This window comes from Eupeodes corollae, chromosome 3 (genome assembly GCF_945859685.1).
Source record: "Eupeodes corollae chromosome 3, idEupCoro1.1, whole genome shotgun sequence".
Lineage (NCBI taxonomy): Eukaryota > Metazoa > Arthropoda > Insecta > Diptera > Syrphidae > Eupeodes > Eupeodes corollae.
In genome coordinates, this window is record NC_079149.1 from 137452738 (window position 1) to 137469043 (window position 16306).

Genomic DNA, 16306 nt, shown 5'->3' on the forward strand with positions numbered 1-16306 from the left:
GTTTCTTTAATTTTTTTAATTAATTTAATTTTTCCCTTAAAGTTTGTGCTCTACCAAAAGATGTTGGACCATGCCGCAGCTCAAAATCCAACTACTTCTACAATTCTGAAACTAAAGCGTGTGAGCAATTTTTGTATGGCGGATGCATGGGAAATGACAACAGATTTGATTCTAAGGCAGCATGTGAAGCAGTTTGTTTGTAAATAAAGTGAAATTATCAACATGGCTAAAACAAAAATATAACCTACTTAATTTTGAATTCAATAAAAAACAATTTCAAAACATAACGTTTTATAATTACCATGTTGATTTGCAATACCGTTAAAATCTGGCAAATATATAATTTCTACAAAGGATCGAAATAATAAACTCAAAATATGTTTAATTATTCAACAACAGAAATGATAGCATATCGCAAGAAATAGTAAAAACACAAAATTATACATTCCAGAAAGTTCATATGCAAATTTACACCAATTCAAAAATAAAGTGATAACTTTCGTCATTCTTTATAATTATTCAGTTCGTTTTGCTAATTTTATCTCCTTATTTTTCATACGTATTAAAGTAGGGTAAAATATAACGACATATAACAAAATATACGCAGATATACAGGTTTTTGGCTCCCTCAGGTTTGGTTAATTGAACTCGAGAGTGTAATTTTGCTTGAATTGTGTGTTTGTTTTAAATTTCTTGGATTTGACACAAAAAGGTAATTACCAACGAAATAAAAAGAAACACGGTGACTCAAATGTTATGCAAACTGTATTAATAGCTTTGATATTAAAATAAACACTCAATGAAGAGAAGCGATCAATTTTGTTTACCATCAGGAGATAAACTGAATATTTATTTGAAAATAATAATGCTTTTCAAGAAGTTGTATTTTCGTTTTATTGGTACTTTTTAGAATTTTAATGCATGAGCAAATAAACTGCATTCATATTTCTTATTAAATTTTTCGATATAAACAATTAACTTACGAAAAAAATATCTTGAAACAATGTACATTTAAAGTGAAGCCAAAGATCGGGGCTCTTGCATGACTGTATAAAAATCCAAGGAGCACCTGTATTGTAATAACTTTTACTTTATTTGTACTTAACACACATAAAGAGGAAAATTATATAACCTTTTAAATGGACCCATAATATTGAGGAAAATATTGTTTATTTTGAAAACAAAAAGTCAATAGAGAGTGGAAAGATCTGGAACTTATCCATTATAATTTCTCCAATATTTAAGATACAGGGCTCCTTATAAAAGTTGTAAGGCAAAACAAACGGTGCGGTAAAAAAAAAGTTCCAAGTGGAATAAGAGCAACTTTAAAAATTAGACTTATTGTAATTTACAAAAACTGCCAATTTTCAGCAGTTAGTTATATTGCACTTTGAAAGAGTGAGATAAGGCCAAGTTATTTTAAGGTATGTAAGGAGAGAGGGCATGCTGCCTCTGTACATCCCTCCTGCTTGGACACACTATAGGATTTGGGGAAGGTGCGATATTGTTGAAAGTGAAAACAAACTGCTTTTTGGCTTTACATTAAGTAAGACCAACTGCTAAGAAATGGCCATGTCACACTTTTCAAAACTAAAATAACGCCAATTCTTGAAAGTTGGCTTAGTTTCACGGAACCTTAGAAAAAAATCCAAAAACAAAAGAAATATTCAAAGCCACAGTAAAAAGTCTAAGTCTTGCGTTTCCTATTTTTACGAAAAATCTTAAATTTGGGGCATTGGTTTACAGAAATAGGTTTTTTGAAATTTTTTTTTCAATATGTTCCAATTCTGTGAAAAAATTAAAAACTACATTCCATCCTTTTAAAATTCTTTTTCTCAACTCCAAATCAAGTGTACTTTTTAAGGACTTAAGGATGCATAAATGTTGGAATGTTTTCAAAGTGAATACCTTGTTTTTCTGGTCAGTCAAGATTAACAATCAAGTTTTTTTTTTAATTTTCTTGACCAGCCTACACATGTTCAAATGGTAGACATGTGCATTCAAGAGGACACAAGCGTCCACAGGTTTTTCTAAAAGCCCACCTCTGTCTATCAACTACTACTCTCACCTCCCACGGTGAACATCGGGTGCTTAGTACCTCAACTGGAGATTGGGTTCTAACCCCAGTGGAAAGTATCCAGACGGCAGCAGATAAATTCTCGAGATGGAATCAACGGTGGCGTCTACAGTTCCAGTAAGGTTGAGTTACTAAGTAAACACCTTATAAGGCTTCTTCGACAGATTTAGAGCACAGGCCTGTAAGGAGCGGTTTATCCGGCTCCCCGTCCTTGGGGTTATACTAAGGTTGTGCCGTCGGGGTGACTTCCTGGCCACGTAAAAATACCTTAGTTGCGAAGCACCAACAATTAAGCCTCGGATCCGGACGGATTCACTGTTGACAACCCACGCAAACGAAATAAGGACAACGAACTTCGGATCTGTACGTGGAATGTTAGGTTCCTTAACAGACTACGTGCAGCCGAACAACTAGCGGAAGCCCTAAACTGCTGCAAGGCAATATTACCGCCATCCAAGAAGTGCGATGGGATGGACCGGGCAAACGCAAACTAGCGTCTATTTGGGTGTGGATTTGTTGTTGGAACTAGACTCAGGCTTAAAGTCTTGAGTTTCTTGAGCTCTTGGACAAGACATATGAGTAGTGCCCTGGCTATGACAATAAAATTGTCTTAGGAGATTTTAATGACAAGCTAGGAAGAGAAGACATCTTTGGTGGCAAAATTGGGATATACAGCATGCACGACACCACCTCCTACAACGGATTCAGGCTGATCGATTTCGCTGCGGGCGAGACGTTCTAGTAGCTAGTACGCAGTTCATACATCTCAATATCCACAAGGGGACATGGAAATCTCCTGATCAATTAACTGTGAACCAGATTGACCACATTGCGATCGACGCACGACACTTCTCCAGTATTCCGAGGGGCCAATATTGATAGGGACCACTACCTCGTTGTAGCCAAGGTACGGCTACGGATATCCCGATCCAAGCCAAAACAAGGAAGTACTGTGAGAAGATTCGACGTTAGACGGCTACAATCGCAAGAGACTGCCTTGTGCTCTTCCGACCGAGTCCCTATTGACTTCTTAAGGAGTCCTATGCTGCCTGCATTAAGCATTTTAAACCAGTGGCAACATTGACTTACAGCCATCAGAGATGCCACCTCTGAAGTGCTAGGTTTCACACGGCCACCACAGCGAAACCACTGGTTGCCGACAAGCGCACGCAGCAAAACAACAGCATACAAAACAGCGCCGCACAAAAGAACCAGAGCTGATCGCGAGCTCTACGAGCAGATGAGGAGAGAGGAACACCAGCTTCTTAGATGGAAAAAAGAGAGTATGAGAAGCGAGCGATCGAGGAGATAGAGGGATGTCACAACAGGAATGAGGTTCGTAAATTTTACCAAAAGGTAAAACCGTAGTGGAGCCGCAGTCGATGTTGAGAATAAAACTTAACCCCGGCGATGAAGATCAACAATTCCGCCGACCTTGACGAAGTGATGAAAGCGTATAAGACCCTCACTGCCGTATTATGTGAACGTCTGAAGCCATTCGTCAACAACCTGATTGGTCCTTATCAGTGTGGCTTCAGATCAGGAAAGTTCACTATCGACCAAATTTTCATACTACGGCAGATCTTGGAAAAAACCCAGGAGCTTCAAATCGATACCCACCATCTCTTTATCGATTTTAAAGCCGCGTACGACAGCATCCATAGGGAAGAGCTTTACAGAGCAATGTCAAGTTTTGGCATCCCTGTCAAACTTATCCGTTTGTGCAGAATGACGATGCAGAATGCACCTCGCTCTGTCAAGGTCGGAAAAGATCTTACCGATGCATTTGATGTCAAAAAAGGTTTTAGACAAGGCGATGCAATGTCATGCGACTTCTTCAACATCGTTCTGGACAGAATTGTGCAAAACTCAACCGTCAATACCAGAAGAACAACCTTTAAAAGGTCCATCCAATTATTTGGATACGCCGATGACATTGACATTATTGGAATATCAAATCGTGATGTCAGTGGATCGTTTTTGAGCATTGCGACGGAAGCGGAGAATATGGGTTTAGTGGTGAATGATGGCAAGATAAAATATATGCTGTCATCAAAAACAGACACTGAAAAACAACGTCTTGGACAAAACGTCACCATGGACAGCTATAACTTTGAGGTAGTTAAGTACTTTGTTCTTAGTTCCTAGGCGCTGCTATAAATTTTCTTATTTTCTTTGAATCCAATCCCGAGAGACGGCGCAGTAGAGGAAGACCGCCACTCAGGTGGCGAACCCAGTAACGCCCCAGACTGTAGTGCCCCCTTTAGTAAGTAAGTATTAACTGGAGTCAGCTTTATTGCTTAAACGAGATTTTTTTTTAAATATTGAGCCAGTTTTTCTTAAAAATTCAAAGTTACACTAAAAATACTACTATTTTGATTTAACTTCTCGAATATATTTCGATAAAAAGCTTAAAACTTAATTTTTTAACTGTGTACTTCTTGAACTTCTTTAAATATAAAAATGTATTTGTTATAAGAAATATAATTTGAAGACTTTTACTGTCACACAAAAGAGTCATGATTTCTAGAGCTCTGAAGTTAATTTAACGTCAAGTTTTAGAAAATTTATATTTAAAAATATTTGTTTTTCAATTCTGAACCTCGTTAATTTAATAATATAATCATTATTTGTATAAAGTTCTGTGCTTGAATTGTTAACATTATTTGGTAAGACGTTTTTTTTTCAACATCCCAAACTTAGTCTTCAGATCAATTGATATTTAAAATCACGAGTGTACTTATAATTAATTTTACCAAAATTTAATCTGTGCATTGAATCATCAACCACTTATTAATTCTAAGCACAAAAAGTTCTATTATTAATAAATCAACTAAAAGAGAGAGATTTACGATAAATTTTGAAATAATTTAAAAAAAGTAAATTATGTACATAAATCTACTTAGTTTTTTTTCCAAAAAACCCAAAATGTTTTTTGATTTTCCATAAAACATTTATCTTTTTCTATTTAATTGAACTTTAAAGCAAGTTTCTATAAGTTTTTATTATTTCCTGTTCAAGGAAAAAAAATTGTTTATCAAATAGTATTTTTTTTAAAGTAAAGATTGATCTTGAATTAGTGTCTCTTTTGAGTTTGAAAAGCTAAACCATCAAAAGTGTTAAACACAGGAAGGCACACAGCTGAGAAATTATTGCAACGAGCGACGCGATCAGCGAAACTAGTTCTGTAGAGCGAGCAGTGGTAATCAAAAAATAAAAAAAAACAAGACGCACCGCGTCGAGGCGGCTTTGGTGCTCTCAACAAGCTCTAGCATCGAACAAATCAACAAGTCGAAGTAGTCGCAGTTCGATAGTGTCTTCATAACTACTTGATAAAAATAATTGTCATCTTGTGAGTTTTTTAAGTGAAAGAAAATATTTAAGAAAAATAGAAACCATCAAACATGAAAAGGATAACCCTAAGTTTGGCGTTAATTCTGACGCTTATAGTGTTTCTAATCCCTGGAAGTGACAGTAAAATCGAGGGCCGTTACAGAGGTTGTTTTTTTGAGTCTCCTTAGTCTTCTTACTGTTTTAATAAGTTATCGATCTATATTATTAAACTTTATATAGATTTGCCCAAGGAATGTCTACAGCCCATGAATTACGGCTACTGCAGGGCGAAGATGAAGAGGTTTTACTTCAACAGCAATCGGAACAGGTGTTCACCATTTTACTTCGGAGGATGTGCTGGGAATGCGAATAACTTCGAGACCTTGGAGGAATGCAATGAAATTTGTGGAGGCACTCACTTGGCTGAGATCACATCCAACGAATAAAATTTTAATTTAACATAAATTTAAGATTCATATAAAAGTGTGTATATAAAAATGTATAGTGTGTTGTCATAAATCTTGCGATAGACTGCATCTGCGTAGTTGAACAAAAATGAGACCAGTTATGAATCAGTCTTGAAGTTTATTGAATTTTGCATGAATATGTAATTTTTGTTTTTGCAGTGGTAACCTTGAATATCTTTTTAGAATTTGAGGTTTATGTCGTCATTTGTTTTTGAAGCTTCAAGTAGAACTTCTTGACTGTCGCATAGGAGATGAGTGATGGCTTTTTTAATGTTAAGAAATTAGTTAGTGGAACATGTTCTTAAATAGTGGGTGTCGTTATAAAGTGATGGGATGGTGGCCTTGAGTTTATGATGTTACGAAAGCTTGTGACTTCTTATGTTAGTTGTGAAATTTTGAGGTGTAGTTTTGCTTTAATAGATACTTTAATTTATAATTGTGTGAAAGTGCTTGTTAGGTGTCTTTAATTTAGCTTTTCCTCTCAATCAGATATTGCAACTTCCAGCGTTTAATTTTCACCACTTTGAACAATGTGCTCCTTGCGTTCATTATATAGACAATGCACACTGCCGCCACCATGAGCAACTGCTCTGAGCCACTTTCTATAAATTGCACTAGACTCGTAGAGATCCCAGAGATCCGGTGGCCTCTGATGATGAATTGTATATAGAGGAGAGAAAAAATGTGATCTCATAACAATAATAATAATAATTGAATCTTAATTTATTTTGTACTCTTGAAAAGTTTAGCTTTTTTTGTTTGTATCTTCAAGTAGCCCACTTTACTTGGTTTTGTTTTTTGTTTTTGCTGTACTTCGATTATAAATTACGTATTTAATGGAATGGTTGGCATTACTCAAGAGGTCTTGAACATATTTCTTAAGATTTAGCTTGAACGTTTATAAACCTACTAACATACCATCATTCATCAACATTTGTATGTACAAAAAGAGCTCGTGTGTAGACAGATAAATGAGATATTATTGACGCATTGATGGTCATAAATTTAAAAAATTATTGACGCGATGACAGTTTATTTGTATTTATTGTTATTGCAAACAAGTTAAGAAAATAGATTTCCAATATTTTGTCTTTCTTTAGTTCGGTTCCGTGGGTAAAAATCAGATTTTCTACAAAGTTGTACGCTAAGCGGAAGAAAATTTTAATTTTGGTTTATGGCATAAAGTACGAGGTTTTTGATGAGATCGAAAATAAGACAGACAGACAGGTACATCGAACTAATTGAGGAGTTAGACCGGTGTAGCAGCGGCTAGATCAAGGGGATAATACGTCCCTCCCAAACAGCAATCTCAAGAAGTTAATTGAATCGTAAACAGCATATGAAGCTGATTAAGTGGATTTTCCTAATATATCATTAAAACATATGAAACACAAATTGTAGTCTTCCTATGACGTTAAAAAAGTTTTTTTTTTCCAAATCTTACTTAATGGAAGATAACTACCGGATGTCGTAACTTGAAATTAGAATAAGAGAGAAAAATTCTAAAAAGACAAATTTGAAAAGAAATTAAAATACATTTTGGTTTCATTGAGAAAAGAGACTGATAACTTCCTAATGATGCCATTAAAACTCGCTTCCTATAACTTTGTTTTTAAATCAAAATGTGACTTAAAAAATATGGTAACGCTGATTTATTCCGAAATATTCGAATTGTTGAACCAATAAGTTAATATTTTGTATTTTTTGTATTTTATGGAATATATACATAAGTCAACAGTAACATCGCTAAAATCGGTAAAGTGAGTATTTAAAAGAAGAGGACCTAAGAGGCTACCTTGGGGTATGCCAGAGGTAGCCTGTTAAGGGTAAGAGAAATTGTAACTTAAGTGAATATTCTACATGAAGCTCTCTAAGTAAGAGGAAATCTATTTAAACAAAACCAGGTCATAGCTTGGAGTAGATAACTTAAAGAGTATAGGTCTAAGACATATTTGGTCAAAGGAATTACTAAAATCAGTGATGATAACGTCCTTTGTCAAATTATTTGCTTGCTTCTCAGATTTCCCAAATTTACAACGTACATTGACAGTTTTAATTAGAAAGTCTGTTAGGTTTTTCTTTATTCGGAATTTTTGATTAGTTAAAAATTCACGACTGTCAAGTTAGCACTACATTTTTCGAAATTTAAAAAAAAGCTGAGATGCACTTCATTGTAGCTTTTTGGTTGTAAGTTAGCTGTGGAAAAAACATTACAGTACATTGCAATTTAAATTAAAATTCCAGCCTGTTCCACACAAATTCATTACACCCAAATTAACATCTATGACGTTGACAGAATTGTTTTTCCAGAATAAACTTCTTAAAATAGGAAAGAACCTGTAGACATTTTTTTTTTTTTTTTATAATAAGCGCACACTCAAGGGGATATATTACCCTTATTATGTAGACACAGTGTGAGCACTAGGAAAGGGAGAGAGGGGTTGAAAGGAGATGTCGGTGCACATTGGTTTTGAATTCCTGAATATTGCAATAGCTGGGAAAGACAGAGTGTGGTAAGGCATTCCACATTCGCATATTACGGCTAAAGAACGAATCTCTATATTTGACAGTACGACCGAAGATGGGCTCGAGGGTATATTGATGAGCATTCCTAGAAGCGCGAGTATTACGGTTGAACTGTTTAAGGGGAGGAATGCAGCTGGCTATTTCTCTAGAGCATAAACCATTAAAATAACGGTAAAACAGGGTGAGACAAGAAACATTTCGACGATGTTCAAGTGACGTAAATGATCTTATGATGGTAATATCACCAATCAATCTAAATGCTCTACGTTCAATACTATCCAAGAGGCTTAAGTAAGTTGCAGGAGCACCAGCCCAGATATGGGAGTTATACTCAAGCTTTGGACGTATATAAGACTTGTAAATAACAGCCAAATCAGAGGGGGAGAAAAACTTCTTGCATCGCCTTAGAAAACCCAAACATCTTGCGGCATTTTTGGCGACATCGCGTATGTGATCGTTCCACAAAAGGTGGTTGGTGATACACATACCGAGAATATCGAGATGTTCAGTTTCCTTGATGCAAGTGCCATTTATGGATAATGGCAGCGGGGGTATATTTCGCTTTAACGGTACAAGACAGCATTGCGTTTTCGAAGCATTAAATTCCACGCGGTTTCTTTTTCCCCATTGTACAATGCTGTTTAGGTCGGAATTTAATGAGATTATCATATTTTGTCGTTGCAGTTCTACATCCGAAGAAGAGGGGTGTGAATGTGAAAACGAATATGAAAAGCTAAGAGTACTATCGTCAGCGAAACAATGTATTGGATTAGATGTTGCAGACAGGAGATCATTAATAAAAATGAGAAAGAGTGTTGGAGATAGAACAGAGCCCTGGGGCACACCAGCATTTATTTTGTGGTTTTCAGACTTGAATCCATCCAATACAACTTGTATTGAACGATTCGAAAGGTAATTACTAATCCAATGAAGGAATGATTCGTGCAAACCGAAAGCACGCATTTTCGATAAGAGAGCCTGATGCCAAACCCTATCAAATGCTTTTGAAATATCTAGTGCAATAATCTTACTTTCTCCAAAGCTATGTAAAGATTTGTTCCACTGTTCGGTGAGATGAACCATGAGATTACCAGTGGACCTATTGCTACGAAAGCCATACTGTCGGTCATTAAGAAGCTTCCGTTCTTCAAGATATTTCTTGAGCTGATAATTAATCAGCGTTTCCATGACCTTGGAAAGAAGGGACGTAAGTGCAATCGGTCGATAGTTAGACGGTGAGGAAGATTCGCCTTTTTTCGGAATAGGCTGGACAAATACGGTTTTCCATCCGCTCGGAACGAGACCTGAGGAGTAGGACAGATGAAAAAGCTTACGCAGTGGTTTTGCCAGCGATGAAGAACACCTCTTCAGAACAATAGCGGGGATACCATCCGGACCAGCAGATTTGTGTATGTTAAGATCTTTTAGGACCCTCGCTACGGTACGAGTGCGAAAAAAGATTTGCCCCATAGAATCATTAACTCGCTCAAGTACAGGCGGAGTCATAACACTCACTGGCAGAGTTGAATTGGCGGCGAACTGCCTAGCAAAGAGATTTGCTTTCTCTAAGGAGCTAACAAATGGAGTGTCATTCACAACGAGCGTAGGAACCGAGGAAGAGGAAGAATTCCTCATATTTTTTACAAATGACCAAAAATTTTTACTGCCTTTGGGACATTGCAGTATTTTTTGCCGTAATTTTTGGTCATGTAAAAATTTGGTCCGTCGAATATGGGCGTTGCAGGCCTTCCTGGCTTGCTTGAACTTATTCCGGTTTTCCTCAGTTGGATTGGCTTTAAAACAACGGAAACTTACCTTCTTAACCCTAATAACCTCTTTACAGCTCGCATCGAACCATGCGTTTTCCTTAGGTCTGATGCTTTTAACCCTATTCGGGATAAAAGTTCTCATTCCCAGGAGAATCAAACTTGTGATCATATCAGCGCTGGCGTCAACGTCACTATCGAGGAAGCATAGTAACCAGTTAAAGATCCTGAAGTAATTATTGAGACCGTCCCAGTTGGCTTTCTCGTATTGCCAAACGGTTCTCTTAGGAGCTCTTTCTTTAACTGGAGAGTTTTTACACGAGAAATTTGCAGATATGACACAATGGTCAGATGTGCCTAGAGGAGATAGGACACTAATAGTGTACTTACCAGGGTCAAAGGTAAGAAACAAGTCAAGCGTGTTTTCTGCTCGACCTACCACGTCCGATATTCGAATGGGCTCGTTGACCAGCTGAGTTAGGTGGTTTAACTCAGCGAAGATCTCAGCACACACTCCTTCTGGTGTTGACTGGCCCGAATGTTGAAGCTATGAAGAATTGTGTACATTGAAATCACCCGTAAACAACGATTTCAGTGCGAGGATAGGACGAAACAATTCTTTGGATGGAATCAGACAAAGCATCAAATTCACGAGAAGTTGATACTCTGTCTAGATTTGGGCTTCGATAAAGGAAGCAATAGTGAATGATTTGCTTATTCACGGAAAATTTAAACCACATAAAATTGAAAAAAGAATTTGTGCAGGGACCATATTGTGGCAAAAACTGATAAGCAACATCATTCCTAATGTAAATGGCGAGACCATGGTGGGAAAAGAATAATGGCACCAAGTTATACCCTTGAATAAAGAATTCAGTGGGATCGCAATCCTCACCCACTTGGGTTTCACTAAGTGCCAATACAGCTGGCCTGTTTAAAGCAGTATGGGAGTACACAGAGAGAAAATTCGATCTAAGCCCACGAATATTACAATAATTTACTCTGAAATTTCCAGCCATTGCAAATAAAAGAAAAACAAAAATCAAAACAGACCAAGACTATAAGAAAAATATTACTGAGTTGAACCACAGAATGCTGTTCGATACACGCCACTACTAGTGTTATGCCTTAGTAGTGACAAGAATCGAATCCGGCCCTGTTAGTTCAAAACAGTAAAATTTTTGTTGTCAACAATCTGTTATCAACGATGACGTAGTCAGTGTATCAATTGCATTAGTTATTAAACACAATGCAATGTGATACACAAGCTAAGCCATGCGACTGTACGAGAGAAGGGGAAAGTAAAGTGGTAAGAACATACATCAATCACAACCAATACACACTGACAAAAACGTCTTTTTCCAAACTATAAATAGTTTAATTACAAATCTTGTAAAGACCTTTTGAACTTCCTTAATACGTGTTATCAATATTTAAAAAGAAGGACACTATAAAATTGAATACAATGTTTATTTCATTAACATCCATCAAAGACAAAGAATTTTGAAGAATAAATATGCTATTTTGAATATGATAAAGAGAAGTGGACCTAAGTGACTTCCTTGAGGAACTCCACATTTTACAATGCTAGAGATACAAAATCCTTGTTGCGTTTTATTAAATAAGAAGATGCTAAGACTGTAAGTTTAGTTATGAGAATTTACATTCAAAAGAATCGGTGATATATTCGTAAAAACGTATGAAATTTGTCGAAGAAAATCTTCCAGATATAATCCACAGAAATATGTGGTTTTATGTTGAATAATAAATTAGATGATCTTTGACTATAAGCTAAAACTTAAGAACACTGTGATTTTTTGTTCGAAAGTCTTTTTGGCACATTTCTATGTTATGTTCAGTGAAACATAATTTATTTTTCTGTACTAGTTCTCAAGATATAAAAGATGAACATAAATATCACGAAAACGTTTTGTGGTAAAACACACAGAAACCTCTCTATAAACGATGAATTTAGATTCCAGAGACATTTAAGCTTCTTGAAATGTAAAAATTTTACAATCAATTAAAAAAAATACCAACAAAGTTTCATTTATTTGTATATTTGTATTGCATTTTACTTAATATTGAAAGTTTGGATTGTCCTGCAGACTTATACCAAAAATTTTAAAAGTTTGACAACTAAAATTGACGTTTCCCATAACTTAAATGATTCCTTAAAACTTTTATATCACAGAATCTGGAATAAATTTTCTATGCTCTACTGTATAAAATCGAAGATGGTTTAAGTCTCAGATATAAAATTATAGGAAGTTCCTTTTTTGTTATAATTCGAATACGTAAACCTGAATTGAAAAGTGTTATAATAAAAATAGTTGCATAACAAAAAAAAAATATAAAAGTTGAGATTACTTCAATTTTTGTGGTGAATTTGAATGTAATTTATTACAAAAATTATTTCTGAAAAATTCCATACCTTTTATAGAAGTAATTCTGTTCTGTGTTAATAAAACACACTTTGCTAAATGCAATTAATATTAAAAGTGTTGTATATAATATATACAAATTGCATAAATATTTGCAATACATTTTAATGGGTTTAAGAAGAAAACTATTCAATAAATAAGATTGTTTATTGTATGAAATTGCCTAAGCCGAGTCACGATTTTTTTTTGAATGCTTGTGTTAAGTCGTTACGAAAAACATATAAAAGTAAACTCTTTTCGTTCAAGTAATTAAAAGTGCAATTGACACCAGCGATAACGAAGTTCCCTGCAAAACTTATAAACAAAAAGACATTTACTATGAAATTCGTACTTATTTTGTTCGTAGCTGTTATAACATTAACTTTCATTCTTCAAGCTGAAAGTATTTCAACAGGTACAATTTAAAAAAAAATAATAATACATTTTACAGTTCTTAAAATAAAATTTTATTTAAAGCGTGTTCTCAACCAAGGGATTCGGGACCTTGCAGGGCATTCTTCCTAAGATACTATTTTGACAGTGAATCTATGTCGTGTAAGGAATTATTTTATGGTGGTTGCGGTGGGAATGATAACAATTTCACTTCTATGAAAGAGTGCCTCGAAACCTGTGTTTATTCGAATGAATAATTTTATTTTTTCATGACGTTAAATATGTCTGTTATTTGAAATGAATTAAATTCGTGTGGAATCTAAAACTGTTTGATAATTTAGTTGATTTGTATTTTCTTCCGTAATTAAAAGGACACTAATTTCCCCGAAAGAAATGAAGACTTAAACAATAGAACAACAGGAATTGTAGGTACGTGAATATTTGTAGGGGATCATGCAAATTAGCTTTTGAGGACTAATTACAGCTCTCATTGATTTTTGTCATTGAAAACGATTGTTGGTATTTTTCGACAGGTCTTTTTAAGTTCTCGTTAAAATTTTCTGTCACTTAACAAAATATACTCATTAAAATTTAGTACATTCCCCAGAGAAATTAAAAATTGAGTTTTTAGCAAAGAAATAATTCTTTGAGTGAAGTGAAGGACAATAAAATACCCACTCCAACATTTTTACGAATTTATTTCACGAAGAAATTGTTGCAATTAAGGAAAAAGTGTCACTTAAATTCCGATTTCGAATAGCTGAAACTAATAACTGAAGTTTTTGAACTTAAAACTAATCCCCGTTCGTCAAATAGGATCAAAATTTACCTTTACAATTATCAAATCATTCTTTAAGAAATTCACAAAGATTACATTGAAAATGTTGTATCGTTTTCATGTCCTATCATTCCATAAGCACATTTTTATTATCTTTTGTTGGAAATGCTAGGTTTTAGTCTGAGCTAAGTTTGTTTTAAAAAAATATAATCAAATTTTTGTCATAATCGAAAAAATAAAAACTGGAATGAAAACATAATAAAAAAAATACGAAAATAAATTAAATTTTGATTTGAAATTCCAAAAATTAAAATATCAATTTTCTTTTATTAAAAACGTCGCATCGTCTAACCTTTCGTTCGTAAAGAAGCGATTTAAAGAAAAGGGCCTCTAGGTATTCATTTAAAGTAACAGAAACTGAAGTGTTAAATTGATTCAGAAAATTATTTAAAACTTAGGAAGCTATTTTGGAATTTTTACTTTGTTACTTCGGGAATTATAGAAAAACATAACCAAAAAGTCCAACTTATTATGTCCTGAGTAGCGTTTTTGAAATCCTTAAATATTTCCGTTTCGGAAGCATCTTGAAAGAATTCTGTGTAGTATACGGAGAGGTGTTAGTTTAGGAATACACATATAACATTACAATTGTACGTGTAATGAAATAAAAATCAATACGATTAACAAATTTTTAGAAAAGTTATAGCGTTTTTTATGGAGTAGTGTGCTTTTTCAGGACATCAGTTGAAATCCAATTAAACCTTTTTAAGTTACTTAAACTTGGAACATGTTTGAAATTTATCGTTGAGAATAAAAATCAAAACAGTCTATGCAAACATCAAAAGTAAAAAATAATATGTTTATGAAAGTTGCTACAAATGTTTGATTAAAGTCAAGACAATAAAAGTTAAAGGGTATTTTTTAGGACAATTGAAATAACATTTGCCTTTTTTTGGGGTGCGTTCAAAGTCTTAATTTTGATTCCATTGGGTCTTGTGATAAAAAAAAATTTAGCTTTGAAGCAAAATTAAAGGATAGAAGGTCCCAATTAAAAGTTTAAGTAAATTTTGTTCAAAATTATCTGATTCTAAGTACTGAACTAAAGTTTACGAAATTTGCGTAATAGTTGAAAATATGATTAAAAACATTTCAATTAATCACAGATTCAAAATTTTTAGCTATAGAATAATAAATTTAATCTTTTTACGATATGTAAACTTAAAGAAATAAAAAGCTATATATATTACTATCAGGGAACACTGTTATAGCCGTGTTCTGATAAATATCCCTTTTATAAAAGAAAAAATCTCCCTAACTTCAGAACCAATCAAGTAAGAAAAACACACCGATAGCACTTCCTAAGCTAGTCTGTGCCAAGACAAATTCAAAGCGCTATAATCAAATTAGTTTCTGAGATACAGCAATTAATAAAAAAACAAAAAAAAAAAAAAAATATTGTAAATGACTGACAGATTTACAATTTGGCTAACTTATCCTCAACATTGTGAATCACAAATTGAAGAATCCTGAAATTTTGTTTTAAGGTAAGCCCTTGTAGTGCAAGATAAGGTTTTTGGGGTTTTTGATTCATGGGGCGTGGTAATCACCCATTTTCTTGTGCAAAGTATGAGTTTTAAAGTTACCAATTCTATGTGTAGTAGAATAACTTAATTTAGAATATGAATACTGGCTAAAATAGAATGAGTTGACTTAGAAAGTTTTCTGTTACTTTATTAATATCCACAATTTCGATGTAAATTTCCCTAAAATATATTTCTATATTAACCCATTAAATTTAGAAAATGGGGTGTATTTTTAGATTGCATTGCTCCTCATAGCAGATTTATTACGCGGGTTTTGTTTGCAGCAAAATTTAGCTTCTTATTTTAACGTTTATGTTTTTGGTATCATAGTACCTAAATAGTTGTATGCTTCAAATATTGTTATCAGATTCATAAAAAAGCAATAACGGTTGATGTCTTTCTTTATTGTATAAATTCGCCCCCATTATTTGGGGTGGTGTTGATGATGTGTAGCTTTTATTTCCTGAGTGATAACTAAATCAAGTGTAAATATTAGTCTAGAGTTTTTTTGTGTCTTTAAAACAGCTTATGCGTAGCCAAGTTGAACCTTTGTGATAAGGCATTATGAAAATCATATAAAGAGGTAATCTTTTTAGTTCAGCGAATTAGGAGTGTACCTGACTTCAACGATTACGGAATATTATTGTGCAAGAGAAAAATCATTCAGTATGAAATTCATATTTACTTTGTTAGTAGCTATTTTCGCCTTAGTTCTCATCGTTCAAGGTGATAGTTCAGGTAAGACTTATAAGAAATCCTAATTATTGGCTCACAGTGTTTGTAATAAAATTTTATATTTAAAGTATGCTCTGAACCTATGGAAGTTGGAATGTGCAAAGCTTCTTTCCCAAGATACTATTTTAACTCTAGGACTCAGTCTTGTGAGCTGTTTAGGTATGGTGGATGCAATGGAAATGGTAACAATTTCGAAACTTTAGAGGGGTGCAAAGAAAAATGTGT